Consider the following 18212-nt stretch of genomic DNA (forward strand, 5'->3'; position numbering starts at 1 on the left):
GCCTATTCATTTCCTAGCCCATTTGTTGATTGGATTATTTGAATTCTTGGAGTAGAGTTTTTTGAGTTCTTTATAGATTCTGGAGATTAGGGCTCTATCTGAAGTATGTTTGGCAAAGATATTCTCCCACTCTGTAGGCTCTTTCTTCGCATTGCTGATAGTTTCCTTGGCTGAAAGAAAGCTTTTTAGTTTGAATCTATCCCAGTTATTGATTCTACCTTTTACTTCTTGTTCTATGGCAGTCCTGTTAAGGATGTCTGGTCCTAAGCCGACATGTTGAAGATTTGTACCTACTTTTTCTTCTATAATCTGCAGGGTCTCTGGTCTGATTTCTAGGTCCTTAATCCATTTTGAGTTTAATTTCGTGCATGGTGAGAGATATGGATTTAGTTTCAATCTGTTGCATATGGATTTCCAATTCTCCCAGCACCATTTGTTGAAGAGGCTATCTTTTCTCCATTGCATATTTTTGGCACCTTTGTCTAGTATTAGAAAATTGTATTTATTTGGGTTTGTGTCCATGTCCTCTATTCTGTACCATTGATCTACCTGTCTATTTTGGTACCAATACAATGCCGTTTTTGTTACTATTGGTTTGTATTATAGTTGAAGATCTGGTATTGCAATACCCCCTGTTTCATTCTTTCTGCTAAGGATTGCTTTATCTATTCTGGGTTTCTTATTCTTCCAGATGAATTTCATAATTGCTTGCTCTATTTCTGTAAGGTACGTCATTGAGATTTTAATTGGAATTGCATTGAATTTCTATAGCACTTTAGGTAGTATGGCCATTTTGACAATATTAATTCTTCCTATCCAAGAACATGGGAGATTTTTCCATCTTCTAAGGTTTTCTTTAATTTCTTTCTTTAGTGTTCTGTAGTTCTCATTGTAGAGGTCTTTCACCTCTTTTGTGAGATTGATTCCCAAGTATTTTATTTTTTTCGAGGCTATTGTGAATGGGGTAATTTTCCTAATTTCTCTTTCTGAAGATTCATCACTTATGTATAAGAATGCGTTGGATTTAAGAGCATTGATCTTGTAACCTGCTACTTTACTGAATTCACTTATGAGTTCTAAGAGTTTTCTGGTGGAATTTCCTGGTTCCTCTAAATATATAATCATGTCATCAGCGAACAGGGATAGTTTGAGTTCTTCTTTTCCAATTCGTATCCCTTTAATTTTTTTGGTTTGTCGAATTGCTCTGGCTAGAGACTCATGAACGATGTTGAATAGAAGTGGTGAAAGAGGGCATCCCTGCCTTGTTCCAGTTTTTAGGGGGAATGCTTTCAGTTTTTCACCATTTAGAATGATATTAGCCATGGGCTTAGAATAAATGGTCTTTAAAATGTTAAGGAATGTTCCCCCATCCCTATTTTTTCCAATGATTTGACCATGAAGGGGTGCTTTATTTTATCAAATGCTTTTTCTGCATCTATTGAAATAATCATGTGATTCTTGATTTTAAGTCTATTGATATGGTGAATTACGTTTATTGATTTCCTGATGTTGAACCAACCTTGCATCCCTGGGATGAAACCCACTTGATCATGGTGCACTATCTTTTTAATGTTTTTGTATGCAATTTGCTAAAATTTTGTTGAGAATTTTTGCGTCGATGTTCATTAAGGATATTGGTCTGAAATTTTCTTTCCGTGATGAGTCTCTGGTTTAGGTATCTGTGTGATATTGGCTTCATAGAACGAGTTTGGGAGGGTTCCCTCCTCTTCTATTTTATGGAATACTTTGAGAAGTATTGGAATGAGCTCTTCTTTAAAGGTTTTGTAGAACTTAGCTGAGAACCCATCTGGTCCCGGACTTTTCTTTGTTGGTAGGCTTTTGATGACTTCTTCTATTTCAGTACTTGAAATTGGTCTATTTAAATTGGGTGTGTCCTTCTCATTCAGTTTAGGCAATTCATATGTCTCTAGAAAACTGTTGATGTCTTTGAAATTTTCTATTTTGTTGGAGTATAGATTTTCAAAAGAGCTTCTAATTACGTTTTGTATTTCAATCCTGTCTGTTGTGATATTTCCTTGTTCATTCCGAATTTTAGTGATTTGGGTTTTCTCTCGTCTTCTCTTTGTTAGTGTGGCTAAAGGTTTATCAATTTTGTTTTTTTTTTCGAAGAACCAAGTATTTATTTTGTCAATTTTTTTATTGTTTGTTTTGTTTCAATTTCATTGATTTCAGCTCTGAGTTTAACTCTTTCCTGTATTCTACTACTTTTGGTGCTGTTTTGTTCTTCTTTTTCTAGGGCTTTGAGCTGTAATGTTAGGTCATTTATTTGTTGAGTTTTACTTCTTTAATTGAATGCGCTCCATGAAATAAATTTCCCTCTAAGTATTGTTTTCATAGTGTCCCAGAGATTTTGGTATGATGTTTCTTTGTTCTCATTTACCTCTAAGAATTTTTTAATTTCCTTCCTAATATCTTCTGTTATCCATTCATCATATAATAGCATATTGTTTAATCTCCAGATGTTGGAATACTTTCTGTGTTTTACTCTTTCATTTATTTCTAACTTCAATCCATTATGATCTGATAGAATACATAGTAGTGTCTCTATCTTCTTGTATTTGCTAACAGTAGCTTTGTGGCATAATATATGGTCTATTTTAGAGAAGGATCCATGTGTTGCTGAGAAGAAAGTGTATTCGCTCTTGGTTGGATGGTATATTCTATAAATGTCTGTTAAGTCTAAATTATTGATTGTGTTATTGAGATCTATGGTTTCTTTGTTCAATTTTTGTCTCAAAGATCTATCAAGTGGTGAGAGAGGCATGTTAAAATCACGTAGTATTATTGTGTTATGGTCTATTTGGTTTCTGAAATTGAGAAGGATTTGTTTGACATACATGGATGAGCCACTGTTTGGGGCATAGATGTTTATGATTGTTATATCTTGCTGATTTATGCTTCCCTTAAGCAGTATGAAATGACCTTCTTTATCCCTTCTGACTAACTTTGGCTTGAAGTCCACATTATATGAAATGAGGATGGATACTTCAGCTTTTTTGCTGAGTCCATGTACATGATATGTTTTTCCCCCTCCTTTCACTTTTAGTGTATGTGTATATTTTTCTATGAGGTGAGACTCTTGTGGGCAACATATTGTTGGATCTTTCTTTTTAATCCAATCTGCCAGTCTATGTCTTTTGATTGATGAATTCAGGCCATTAACATTCAGGGTTATTATTGAGATATAATTTGGTTTCCTAGTCTTTGGTACATTTTTAAAATTTTATTATTTATTTGTTTGACACAACTTGGTTCCTCCTTTATTTGACAATTCTTTTAGGATAATTCCTCCCTTTGTTGATTTGCTTCTTTGCTTTTCATCTCTTCCTCATGGAATATTTTGCTGAGAATGTTCTGTAATGCTGGTTTTCTTTTTGTAAATTCTTTTAGCTTTTGTTTATCATGGAAGGATTTTTTCATCGTCAAATTTGAAGGTAAGTTTTGCTGGGTATAAAATTCTTAGTTGGCATCCGTTTTCTTTCAGGGCTTGAAAAATGTTGTTCCAGGCTTTTAGGGTCTGGATTGAAAAATCTTCTGATATCCGTTTTGGTTTCCCCCAAATGTAATTTGGTTCTTTTCTCTCACAGCCTTTAAAATTCTGTCTTTATTTTGTATGTTAGGTATTTTCATTATAATGTGCCTTGGTGTGGGTTTGTTGTAATTTTGTATATTTGGAGTCCTATAAGCCTCTTGAACTTGATTTTCCATTTCATTCTTCAGATTTGGGAGATTTTCTGTTATTATTTCATTGAATAGATTGTTCATTCCTTTGGTTTGTTTCTCTAGGCCTTCCTCCATCCCAATAATTCTTAAATTTGACCTTTTCATGATAGCCCATTGTTCTTGTAGATTCTGTTCATGATTTCTTACCATCTTCTCTGTTTGTTCAACTTTGTTTTCAAGGTTAAGTATTTTGTCTTCAATGTTTGAGGATTTGTCTTCCAGGTGTTTTATCCTACTGGATATGCTTTCTATGGAGTTCTTAATTTGGTTTATTGTTTCCTTCATGTCAAGGATTTCTGTTTGTTTTTTTTTTTTTCAATATCTCTAACTCTTTCTTGAAATAATCTTTGGCTTCCTGTATTTGCTCTTTTAACTGTCAATTGGTGCGATCATTCAATGCCTTCATTTGCTCTTTCATCTCATCATTCAGTGTGTGCATTTGCTCTTTCATCGCATCGTTTGCTTCCCTGATCATTTTAATTTTGTACATTCTGAACTCCTTTTCTGTCATTTCTTCTGCCATGCTGTCATTGGGTTTTATTGATGTAGCATCTAGATTTGTTTGCGGCATTTTCTTTCCTTGTTTTCTCATATTGTTCAGGTATCAGTGAACTGCAAAGATATTGCAGATTTCCTCTATTGACTTAGAATGTCCCTGAAGATTTCTATATATATCCCCTCTTGGCCTTCAGTAGGCTGAAGTCTTGGAGGAAGTTGATAATGCGGTGCTCCACAAGGAAGCTGCCTCTCTAGGAGTGGTGGCTTTCAGGTGGCGTATTTTTCCTGCTAGTGGGCAGAGGTGCCTCCACTTGTTGACCAATGGTTATCCAAAGGGTTACTAGGCTGCCGGCTAAGGCAAGGCCTGTTTGGGCCTGTGTCTCTGGTTTTACCATCCTTGTGGGTAAACCTCACCTGGCAGGGAAGACTCACCCGGTGAGGAGGTCTCGCTGGTCAGTTCCCTCCTAGAGGTTCCCCTCAATTTACAGCTACTGCCTTGACTGGGCTGCCTTCCTCTGGAAAGTTCCCAGGGGCCCGGCCCTACCTCCTGGGCCTGGGAGCTTCATCCTTCACAGATGAATCTCCTTAGGCTGCCCCTCAGAGAATCTGCCCACAGTCCTGGAACCTTCGCTCCGCCCCTAAGCATGTCTCTGTGCGGCTCTTCCACCAAGAAGCTTCCTAGATCCTGGGACCCTGCTCTGCCCCTAATCGCCTGGCTATGAGGCCCCTCCTCTGAGCAGCCACCTGGGGCCCCGTACAATCGCTCTGATTCCTAGAGACCTGCCGCATGCCTCTTCCTCCAGACAGCCGCCCGGTGTTCCAGTGCAGTCATTAGGAGTCCAAGCAACTCACTGCGTGCGTCCTCATCCCACCAACCACCTGTAGCCCTGGGCAATCACTCCGAGTTGAGGTGACCAACCCCGCTTCTCCTCCTCCTCCAGGTAACCCCCCGAGTGTTCAGGAGCGGTCGCTCTGAGTGGCTCTGAATCCACATCACCCGCTGCATGCCTCCTCTGGGCAGCCGCCCAGAGCTCTGGTGTGGCCACTTGAGACCAAGCGACCCACCATGCTTCTCCTCCAGGCAGCCCCCCTGTGTTCAGGAGCGGTCGCTTTAAGTCCAAACAACTCACTAATCACCTCCTCCTCTGAGCAGCCGCCTGGAGCTCTAATGCAGTCACTTCAAGTCCAAACGACCCACCGCTCTCCTCCTCCTCCTCCTCCTACTCCTCAGGACAGGCCCCGGTGTTCAGAAGTGGTCTGAGTCCAAACAGCTCGCCACTCAGCTCCTCCTCTGGCAACTGCCTGTAGCTCTGGTATAGTCACTCTGAATCCAAGTGGCCATGCTCCTCCTCCTCCTCCTCAGGGCAGGCCCCGGTGTTCAGGAGTGGTTGCTCTGAGTCCACACAGCTCTCCTCGCCGCTCCTCCCCTGGGCAGCCACTGGAGCCCCAGTGGTTTCTCCGAGTCCCAGTGCTGTTCTGAGCGGCCTCCTCTATGATGCTCCCAGTTGTCCGAGTTCACTGCTCCAGCAGAGGGAGGGGTGTCTCTCCAGGCAGCTCTACTTCACAAAGTTCCCTGCATTCTGGGACTACCGCCCCATCCAGGATGCCTCCCCAACAGGAGAGACTCACCCAGCTGCTTTGAGTTGGTCCCAAGTCTCTCAATATCTCCTCTTTTGAATCCTGAGTCCTGGAGCAACATGAAATGCAGCCACCCTCTAGTCCACCATCTTGAAACTCCTCTCCCTTTCTTGATGTGTTATGTATCCTTCACTTTAGATAATTGGTGCATAAAATAATTTAGTGATGTGAAATATTGTGGCCTACACAAAGCATTGGTTACAGTTGACAGACCCAAAGGTCAAGGAGAAAGCCAATCTTCAAAATGTTGGTGGGGAAGTTATGTAGCAGAAAAGATTTTTCAGAAATGTAGGTTTATTTTTCATTATCATTGAACATGTACTGCCCTTTTTTTATCATGTTTTCAAATTCTTTAAAGTTTCCTTTTTTCTCCAGTGATGTGCCAGTTCATTCAAATAAAACACCAAAACACCCCTTTGTTTGAGAATGTCAGCATGATCTAAAAGCTCTTCCATTATTTGTGGGTCTCTAGGAAATCTTATCACATTTTTGGAGAAATCTAGGTTAAACCATTGTAATAAATTTATATAATAAAACAATTTGTATAATATTACTTATGTATTTATTCATTAAAATTCCTTTATCAGAAATCTTTGTGAAAACTTATAAAGGATTTTCTGTGAAATAAAATTCAAGATTCACAATGAATTCTCTTTGGGGTCTATAGTCACAGTTGCAAATTGTAGTAATGTTGAAGGGTTTATAAAATAATACATCTGTCTTTATATATAATTTTGATGGTTAAATTTTCTTTTTCTTTTTTCTTTCAGAGTAGATTTCATGTTGTAGAGTAAGTTTTCTCACATCACTTAATTCTGTTTTAGTTTAATTTATATTTTATAATTAGATTGCAATTTTCCTTACTTCTTAAATTAGAACAATATAAGTTGAAATTAAGATATGCTTGATCCTTGTTTCCATTGTCAACATTATATGTGGTTTTACTTACTTGTGTAAATATTACACCTTTTTAAGTGATTTTTATATTTTTTCTGGATTGTTTTTTCATCCCACCTATGTACATAGTAATGTAAATTTTCTATATGGTAATGTAATGGGGATAGAATCCAGGGTGCTCTAATAATAAACTACATCCCCAGCCCCTTTCTATTTATATTTGGAGAGAGGTTCTCACTAAGTTATTGAAGATGGCCTTGAAATTGCAATCTTTCTGCCTCAGAATTCTTAGTAGTGGTATTACATGCCTGTCCTTTATCTACATATTTATGAGTTTGTTCTCATTTATAGGGTGAAAACCATAGCCCTTTAAAGTAGCTTTCAAACACTTTTTAAATTCTTTTTATCTTTTTTGTGTTGTTTTAAATTTTTAAGTCTGATCAAAACCACAAAAGTTGCTTTCTCTAACATATGCTTTTCTCTAAATATAGTGTTCAGTAATGTAAATTCAAATTATGTAACATATCTGTAGAAAGTTTACCTCTCAAAAATCAGTAAATCAATTCCTGTGTAAATAAAGGTTCATTTCTGCTCCCATCACTTATGTAATTCTCATTTCTGTTCAGAAAGCATTCTGTGTGTTTTTGTTTTGTTTTGTTTAGGTATCTTATATGAGAAGAATTCTGCCATGATCTTGTTTTTGATAGACTTATTTCAGTTAATATAATGTACTGTACATTTATATTGAATATAGATTTTTCAAAAATGTATAACTTTTAATTTAAAAATATTCTGTGGATTCTATATTCCAAATTGCCTCCTGCACTAATTTCAAGGAATATTTGATTTGATTCCTCATGGCAGCTCTGTTGAATAATACTGTAACAAATATTGATGTGCAAATATATCACAATTTGCTATGTGTGTAAGGGCTTATTACACTTAGAATTCAATATGCCTATCTTTCTAACTTGATGTCAGTATTACCTATTGAATATTGTGAATTTTAATGTTTTTAAGTTATGAAAGTTTACTTCCCCAATTGTGTATTTTGATTATTTTTGAGATATTCATACAATTTTGAGATTCCATAAAATTGCTAGACTATGTTTTACTTTTCTTTTTTTCTTTTTCTTTTTTTTGCAAAAAATAACATTGGAAGTTTGATAGGTATTTACATGGAGTCTCTTGATAACTTTGAAGTTACAAAGGTCTTTTAATTTTATCTTTTGGTGACACACGCCTGTAATCCCAGTAGCTCAGGAGGCGGAGGCAGGAGAATCGTGGGCTCAAAGTCAGCCTCATCAAATGTGAGTCACTAAGCAACTCAGTGAGACCCTGTCTCTAAATAAAATACAAAATAAGGCTGGGGATATGACTCAATGACTGAGTGCCCCTGAGTTCAATCCCCATTACAAAAAAAAAAAAAAAAAATGAATTCTGGAACAAAACAATGTTCAAGAATATTCATGGAATTTTGAGCATCACTTCTACTTTTGATTTCTACTGGTATTCTATAATTTTTACAAAATAATTTAGATATTTTTATATGTATAAACCTTTGTTTTCTTCTGTCCAGTTTAATATTCCATTTGCTACTGAGGACATTTAGTATATAAATCAAATTGGCTTAAATTATTACTTGAAATCTTCTGTTTTGTGATTACCATTTTGTTTGACTTTTTCTTTACAGTAAGTTGGAATTGGTGTCTCCCAGTATTATAGCATTTCTTTTTATATGTGTATTCACTTTTCTCAAACTTACCGTTTTTTATCTTGGAAGTATGATGTGAGTTGAAAATATAACTATTCTTATTGAATTATTTTAAGGAAAGGTACATTTTATCTTTATATAATATTCTACTTTGCCTCTTTTCTAATATTTTTTAGTTTAAAATATGTTTTATCTCATATAACTTCACATTTTAAACTCTTTTCTATAGAGATTCAGGTCATGCAAAAGTATGGAGAAGTATAAGCCTTTAAATGAAAACACCCTTTGGGTGATAAATGCCCTCTGTTTTCCTCACTTAGGAATGTTCTGCAATTCCTCTCTCCTTTAGTCTTTATAAAAATATTTGGTACTAGTTGACTCTGAGAAGCAAACAAGTTATATGATCTACACATGCATATATCTAACCGCACCAATGTAACCTGATGTAACTTTGGAGTAGCTAATGAAACAAAACTGGCTCTCCCATGTGGGAGCCATTTCATGCTATAGGTCATCCTGTGTGCTTGCCTCTTCATTTTCTTACCTTTACCCTTGCAGTTCATGCCCTAAACAGGAGTGCTTCTGGATGTGTTGATGGGAGAAGGGGTAGCTTGCAACCTGGAATAGGCTTTGACATGAATCTCTTGTCAACTGTTACAGATCCCACTGGTACGTTATGGGAAATTCCCTGTCTGATCTTCAACACCATCATTGGTGCAGAGACATGTTTGGATAGCCCTAAGATGGTGGCTGGCATTGAGCCAAGAGGTGGCACATAATTAGTGTTAACATGGCGTGATCTACCTTTGCCTAATTAGTTAATGTCTCCTTTGTGCTAGTGGTCAACAGATGTTCCTCATTCTTTCTTGATTGGTACCATGGGGCATGCTTCAATTGTGTTAATCCTAAGCTGATTGGCTGATTTAGGTATATAACACTTTTTCTTCACCTCGGAGGAGAATTCCTCTAGGTCATAGGCTGCAGATTACAGAATGAAGGAATTCCTCTAGGTCACAGGACACAGATTGCAGATCGCAGAATGGAGAACTAAGAACGCACCACTAAGAAGCACCTCTGATAGCATGCACCTCTAGCATTTACCTCTAGGACATGCCTTTAGCATGCACCTCTAGCATGTACCTTTAGGATGCAGGATGTAGGATGCACCTCTAAGAAGCAGCAGAACTCTAAGAAGTAGCATCTCTGAAAGCGTAGCTTCTCTGATAAGTGTAGCATCTCTTCCTCTAAGCAAAGCCTCTCTCTCTCCTAAGCAAAGCCTTTTCTTTCTCTCAAAGCCTCTCTTCCTCTAAAATCAAGCAAGCCTCTCTTCCTCTATAAGCTAGGGAACAAGCAAGCAAGCAAGGAAGCAACTCAGGAATAGAAGTAGTTTATTTTCAGTCCACCTCCGATAAATACCCATGAGATTGTTGCTGCAGGCAGTAACAAATATCCACAGGATTGTTGCTGCAGGTGGCAACAAATGGTGGCCTGTACAGGGAAAGGAAAATCAGCACAGTGGAGAAACTGAGGAACCTCACAGGAATACGGGGAGGAAAAGTAGGAGCCTTGCAGGAATAGGGTGAGGAAAAGTAGGAGCCTTGCAGGAATAGGGCGAGGGAAAGTAGGAGCCTCACAGGAATAGGGTGAGGGAAAGTAGGAGCCTCATGGAAGTCTCTGGTCAGAGCGGTTTAAGGGCGAGGTATAGTAAGAAAAAATGGGGTCGGAAATTTCAAAGACCCAAATGATTAAGGTTAAAAAAGATGTATTAAAATGTAATGACATGACAGTGAAGGAGCTCTGGAGTGCATGTATTTTGTATTGTTTGTGTGTTTGTACTACTTTTAGTGTGGTCTTTGTTCGCCCTGTATCAAACTTATTTAGCAGCAAAAGACGGGTTTGGAAATATCATGGAATCAGTCTGAAAGGATAATTCAAAAAGGAGGCACAAAAATATATTACAAGAAGGAGAAGTGCTAGAAGAGATTGAGGAGGAGGTTAGCTGGAGCAGTCAAGAGCAGGAAGGAGGTTCTGAGGAGGAAGGAGATACTGGGGAGGAACTAGAAAATAAGCAAGTTAACATTGAAAAGTTGCTAAAGGGCAAAAAAGACAAAACAGTGAAGGAAACCACTGCACAATCATATATTCAAACTCTAGCAATAATAAGCCCAGGGTTTGTAGAGGAAAGGCTGCTCAAGGTGTCACGATGGGAAAAAGAACATAGTGACTTACAAAACAATTACTCAGAACAAGGGAAAAAAGTACAAAAGAGCTAAATCTAATACAAAGAACCCCAAACAGGAATAACTGAGTGGTAGTGAAAACTTAACAAGGGAAAAAGGTAGGAGAGAGCTGAATCTAATACAAAGAACCCCAAAATTTGTGGAACCTGCCTGTATTTGAGGACCAAAATAGAGATAACCTCAACCATTAGAAAAACTTTAAAGAGGCAGTTAAGACTGATTGGAAACAGCTATGCAGAGCAATATTATCTGGAGGACAGTATCTGAATTGGAGAGCTCAGTGGCAGGAAATAGCTGTTGAAACTGCTAGCAGAAACACAGTAGAAAGTTTCCTGGTAGAAATGTTGATATGCTAATAGGAGAAGGCCAATATGCTTCAATAAACACACAAAATCAACATGATCCTGGAGTGTATGTACAGATATACACAGCAGCAAAGAAACAATGCCCTAACAAAAGACAAGAGATGACTACAGTAAAATCTGTTACACTTCGTGCCCCAGGTCTTTGCCCAAAGTGCAGAAAAAGAAAATATTGGGCTAACAAGTGCAGATTAGTTACTGATATTGAGGGCAAGATTTTACAAAATCATTTAAAAAATGGAGCATAGGGCCTGCAAATGTACAGAACTTTAGAGGGGAACAATGTCAAGTTCAGATGGCTCCTCATCATAATCCTTTCTACCCATAAAAAACAACCTATTTCTAAGGCCCTGAATGTTTCTTCTAATGATACTGCTGCAGTAGTTATTCACCAAGATACTGTCATACATCTCAAAAATCAGCTCAATTGGTGAAAATGGAAGCAGTTGTCATAGCCCTTGTAGAGTTTAAGGAGCAACAGATCTTTTTGCTGATAGTGATTGCATCGCTCAGGCAATTCCCAGATTGGAGTGGCTGGATCTGTGGCCCCTCATTCTCCAGCATTCAAATTGTTTTTTCAGGTGCAGGGGCTTTTGTGGGAGCATGGGGAGCCCTTGTTTGTTGGACATATTAGAGTTTACACCAACTTACCTGTTCCTTTACATAAGGGTAATCATGGGGCTGATTTGGCCATTCAGACAGTTTTCATCTTTTTCTCAGTAAAGCAAGCTGCTTGTTTTCATCCTGTGTAACACATTCTCTAGTCCCTCATGTTGGTAAAAGGCTTTTTGCCTAGTCATTTATGACAAATGGATGCTACACATGACCTCAGTTTGGGAAACTTAGATTTATTCATATGTCTGTTTGTGTTACCATTTTACTGCATGTGTAAGATGTGCCTACAGGAACAAAGGGACAGGATTATTGTAAACGCACTTGCTGCCTTAGAAGCTGGAAATGCTTGGTTGTCTCAGATGGATAGCTGGTAGTCAAAGATGGAAAAGTCTCGTGTGGCTGACATATCAACCTAAGAGAGGATCCAAGATGATAAGCTTCTTGGTTATCCGATGATGGGTAAGAATGTCAGTAGGACACGTGGACACCTAAGACAGGGAAAGTCGATCCAGATGTAGTGATAGCTATCACACATCCGTTACTTTTCTTCACCTTTTTAAAACTAAAAAGGGGGATATGCACAGACATGTTTGGATAGCCCTAAGATGGTGGCTGGTGTGGAGCCAAGAGGTGGCGCATAATTAGTGTTAACATGGCGTGATCTACCTTTCCTAATTAGTTAATGTCTCCTTTGTGCTAGTGGTCAACAGATGTTCCTCATTCTTTCTTGATTGGTACCGTGCGGCATGCTTCAGTTGTGCTAATCCTAACTTGATTGGTTGCCTTAGGTATATAAGACATTCTCTTCACCTCAGAGGAGAATTCCTCCAGGTCGCAGGTTGCAGGTTGCAGAATGAAGGAATTCCTCTAGGTCACAGGACACAGATTGCAGATCGCAGAATGGAGAACTAAGAGCGCACCACTAAGAAGCACCTCTGATAGCATGCACCTCTAGCACGCACCTCTAGGACGCAGGATGTAGGACGCACCTCTAAGAAACAGCAGCAGAACTCTAAGAAGTAGCATCTCTGAAAGTGTAGCCTCTCTGATAAGCATACCATCTCTTCCTCTAAGCAAAGCCTCTCTCTCTCCTAAGCAAAGCCTTTTCTTTCTCTCAAAGCCTCTCTTCCTCTAAAATCAAGCAAGCCTCTCTTCCTCTATAAGCTAGGGAACAAGCAAGCAAGCAAGGAAGCAGCTCAGGAATAGAAGTAGTTTATTTCCAGTCCACCTCCAATAAATACCCATGAGATAGTTGCTGCAGGCAGTAACAAATATCCTCGGGATTGTTGCTGCAGGAGCAACACATTGGAGTGAACTTTATTATTTGCTTTGTGAGGTTAAACATACTGTAACTGATGCTGATTTTGCCACTTTGCTCTCTGAAATAGATTCTTCTTGTCCATAGTATTTGGAGCATTGATCCTTAAGACCGAAATATTGGGAAAATATAGGTAAAATGCTGCATGAGTGACTGTGGGCTCCTATACCTGTGTTACAAGCTTGGTATTTGTGTCATGATGCTATCTCAAAAATAGCCTTGACAGTGCTGCCAACTTCTCTGGTAGTCTCTATTACTGAAGTTTTTTCTTCTCCTCCCCTTCCACCTCCTTCTCCTTCCCCAGTCTGGTCTCATTTATCTGAATGTCTCAGGCAAACAGATGCTGAGTGAGAAACTCACACATTGGCAGTTGCATTAGATTAAAATGATGCTAAATATCCAGAATATGAACAATTGCTTTTTACTGTGTTTAAATAATTAAGAAGAATAGTGTTGGAGGGTGGAGTTAATAGTAATTTCATGCTCAGTATGATAGAGTTGATAGATATGGGTTGTGCCTTGGTTCTCAGTGATTGGATAGCATTGGTGAGGATGGTTACTTCTCCTGCCCAAATTATTGTTTCCACAAGAATACTCTAATTTATCCCATGTTCAAGTTTAGTATAATGCTCAGGGAATTGCCAATATTTATTATGATGACTCACTTAGCATGGGTCAAAGGGGGACATTGTAACAACAAACTCAGTTGCCTGTAGCCACCATTGTCCAAATTAGAACCTTAGTTTTTAAAGCATGGAGAAAGGATCCCAAACACTCAGGATCCTTCCAAGTCCTTTGCTGTAATTCAAAAAGCCTCAGAGGAGCCTTTTATTAATTTTGTTAACTGATTGACTAAAGCTATCAAAAGACAAATATACAATTTGGAACCTGCCAATATTCTGACCAGGCAATTATCTTACGGAAATGTCAACCAAGATTGAAAAGAACTGGTGAAATCTCTTTACCATAAAGTGGCTACTATTCTTTCTAATTTAATAAAGGAATGTCAGAATGTTGGAACTGAAACTCACCAAGTGACTTTACTGGCCACTGCTTTAAATCCCCCAATGATAAATTTTGCTACAATTATAAAAATCCTAGCCATCTTCAAAATATTTGTAAGAGAAAAAAAAAAAAAAAAAAAGGGGACACAAAAGTGACCTAATAAAAAAGTCAATCTGTCATAAAGGATTTCATTGGGCTACATCAATACAGATCTAAAACAGACGTGTCAGAAAACCTAATTATGGGTCTCCCCCTGACCCAGGATGAAAGGACAGGAAAATTTTTTCACCTGCAGATGCATGTCTCCTTCACAAATGTTTCTGATTCAACAAAAGCTCCATCCACAAATCCTTTCATGCCACTAGAGGGAGTTTTGGGATAGATTTGATTATTACTGAGGATGCTCAAATATGTCTCCCTGAGGAAGTTTGTAAAATTGCTACCCAAATTCAAAGACCTCTACTCAAAGATTAATTTTGCCCTGCTCCCACAGTATTAAAGAAAGAAAATTTATAATTACTGGATTAAATTATTCTGAGTATACTGTTATACTATACATTCAGGTTTGCCCTTGAATCACCCCAAAATATCCTCCATCACTCAATTAATTGTGATTCCTTATATTACTGCCTAACACCTAAATAAAAGATAAAATGCAGGATTTGGTTCTACCATCATTGGAACATGTTTACCTATTACTGAAAATGGACCAAAGTTAACCCTGTGTTTAAATGAGCAACTAATTACAGGTTTACTGGACACCAGTACAGATGTTACAGTTATACCCCTTTCAATATAATGTTGTGCATGGCCCTTACAAAGGGCCACCCCAGTTTGGGGCATAGGCGACAATAATGAAGAGGTATCTAAAAGGTGTGTATGGTTGTGATGTTCTGCCCTTTCCAACCCACAGCACATTATTACTCACATACAACAGTACATTGTGGCAGTTCTGTTTCCTGTATGGGGTAGACACATCTTACACAAGTTACAAATGTTTGTTGAATTACCTTTTCTGTAGGGTCCTTGTAGTTCTGACCACCTTGCCATTAAAATGGAATGTCACCACTCCTGTCTGAGTGAAACAATTGCCATTGTCTAAGAAAAAGGTGGCAGCTGCTGAGGTCCTTATTCAAGAGTAGTTACAGTTGGGACATATTGAACCTTCTACCAGTCCATGGAATATGCACATATTTATCATAAAGGAAGAAATCAGGGAAATAAAAATTATTACAAGATTTAAGAGAAATTATGATGGGTTTAAGAGAATTATGATGGGTTTGCTTCAGTGTGGATTGCCTAACCCTGATCTAATCCCTCAGGATTTTTCCTTATGTATAATAGATCTAAAAGACTGTATTTTTCTATTTCTCTCTTTTACATGCTGTGGAATTGCAAAATTTCTTTCATGAAAATGCTCACTTTTTAACAAAACCTTTTCAGTTTCCTCTCAACAGGCCCATTTAATCATTAATAGTTGCTCTCATTGTACACAGTTTTGTTTGCCTACTTGGAAAACTGTAAACCCTTGAAGTTTACATTCTAATGCCCTTTGGCATATGAATGTAACTCATTTTCCTCCCTTCCACCTCATTCTTTCTTACATGTTTCTTAGATACATTCTCAGGCCTTAAATGGGCCAGTGCACATTGTTCAGAGAAGGTCTCAGTCTGTCTCTCTTATTTGTTCCTCTGCAATGCCAACATGGGTAAATCACATTATTTAAAAACTGAAAATGCCCCTGATTATACTTTTAGTGCCTTTGCTCAATTTTGTAATCAGTGGAATATAATTCCAACCTATGGAATTCCCCACAATCCTACCAGACAGGCCTTAGTTGAATGTACACACTGTATGCTTAAAATGTGTCTTTTAAAACAAAAACAAAAATGGGAATTAGCCTCACTCATGTCAATATTACCTGGTTCAAAATGAATGCTCTTAATGTACAATAGGAAGATAATACACATCATTGTTCCTGTGCCTTGGACAGATACTTTACCCCTAATATACCAATACCAAAGATATATGTAAACTATTGAGGTCTGCCCCCTTGCACCCCTGATTACATGGGGGAAAGGATATCCTGCTGTTCTTATTCCTACAGGTTCTTCCTGGATTCCTACCAGGTGTGTGAGTCTTGTCAATCATCATGAGTTGACATCAAGGACTTCACAATCTGATTCCCAGTTTTCATTTGATCATGAATGATGAAGATCCTGATTCAAAAAAGGAAACTTCAATAGGAACAAGAAACCCAAGGGGCCCACAGACTTCTAATCATCTAGTGACTTGGGGGAATATAAAAAGTTTTAAAACATCTGCCCAAAAATTGTTAGCCCAGATGTGTTTAGAATGTACCCCAGAAAATTTGGTTACAGTTCTGTGTGCAAAACTTACCCAAAATTCCACAACTCTCATGACTATGATTGGGTTATTTCTTTGTTGTATCCCTGTTGGTGGTGCCACTGTACAGAAAACTGTTTCACTTTGGCTTCTTGTACTCATTATAATATTTGGGTCTGCTTATTGGAAATTGTTAATTCTTCCAAAATTTGTCTCCATCAAGTTGTTCTTCATTATAGGGTGCTATTGATTATTTCCTATTGTTATATCATAAAGGATGCCATGAATTTAATAATATGTGTTGTTTCAATTTAACTCAAAATAACCCCATTCAGAAAGAATAGGATAATTTTAAAGACATTGTACAGAAGGTGCAGCAAGATAATGGAGGTTGAGATTTATTAGAGTGGTTAACCTTATGACTACCAAATTTTACATGGATTGAGCAACTTTTCATTGGAGGATATTTACTGGTATTTGTCTTATTTTGCTGTGCTTGTTTTTGCCATTATTTGCCTTACTTTATCCCTCCACCCTCCTTAAACAAAAGACAAATTGTGTCTATTCAAAAGGCCATACAAAACATAAAAGGGGAATTGTAGAGGCAGACCATAGAAAAGTACAGAGGACCATAAACATTTGAGTGGGCATACTCCTCAGGTAATAAAGGCCTTCTGTTTTCCTGACTTAGGAACATTCTGCAACTCCTCTCTCTAGCCATTATAAAAACATTTGGTACTAGTGGACTCTGAGAAGCAAATAAGTTATATGACCTGTACACATGCAAAGCTAACTATACCATTGCAACCTGATATAACCTTGGAGTAGCTAATAAAATAAAACTGGCTTTCTCACATGGGAGCCATTTCATGCTGTATGCTGTCCTGTGTGCTTGCCTCTCAGTCTGCTCACCTTTACCCTTATAGTTTTCTGTATCAAAATTTGACCATGCTAACTTTCTTTTGGCCACTTTTGGCTAACTTTTCTTTTTTGTATGTAATACTCTGACATTCTTTTGTTTTCATTCTACTTTTTTCCTTATATTTAGAGTTCTCTGTAGATTACATACAGTTGCATTTCTTTTAGATTTGTTATTTTTCTGTTTTAAATATTTTGTGTGCTTTTCTAGATATACATGACAGCAGAATGTATTTTGACATATTATCCATAAATAGAATATAACTTCCCATTCTGTGGTTGTACACAATGTGGAGTTACACTGGTTGTGTATTCATATATGAACATAAGAAATTTGTATCTGATTCATTCTATTGTCTTATTTCAATTCTCCCTCCCTTTCCTTTATTCTCTTTTGTCTAATCCAGTGAACTTTTATTCTTCCCTTCTCCACCATATTGTGTGTTTGCATCCACATATCAGAGAGAACATTCAACCTTATGAAGTAATATTTTGCTACCTCTACATTTAGCATACACTGAGAATTTCTAATCATCTAGATAGACTATATGTTTCAATTAAGGACTCAATTTGTTTACTATGTACCTGATGGTCTTGATTAAACTGCATATATATAACAATAGCTATTATTTGAGAATTTCTTCAAAATATGAACATAATGCTCAAATTTTTGGAAGACAATCCTTCCTTGGAATTTTAGCACAAAACCTATAAACTTTGTTTGCCAGCTTATATTTTAGTCATAAACCAGCATCCTCTTGAAAACCTCTCAACATCTAGAAAAAATAGATGTATATTAGGAATCATTTGTCTTTTATGTACACTAAATACACAGCAAAATGAAATGAAACCCTCAGACATAGGTACAATGGTTACTCTTTCCTCATTGTATGCACACTGACATGGTGATCCAGAAA

The 18212-nt window shown here is 37.7% G+C and overlaps 1 long non-coding RNA gene across 1 annotated transcript in view; it reads left to right on the forward strand.

Annotated features, from left to right (window-relative positions):
- Nucleotides 1-18212, forward strand: part of LOC306646639 — a 79697-nt gene that overhangs the window by 50238 nt on the left and 11247 nt on the right. Inside the window, exon 3 of the long non-coding RNA XR_013759912.1 lies at nt 9050-9160. This is a non-coding gene — a long non-coding RNA (uncharacterized lncRNA). The remainder of the gene's footprint in view (nt 1-9049; nt 9161-18212) is intronic.

This window comes from Sciurus vulgaris (assembly GCF_902686455.1).
Source record: "Sciurus vulgaris genome assembly, chromosome: 16".
In the NCBI taxonomy this organism is placed as follows: domain Eukaryota; kingdom Metazoa; phylum Chordata; class Mammalia; order Rodentia; family Sciuridae; genus Sciurus; species Sciurus vulgaris.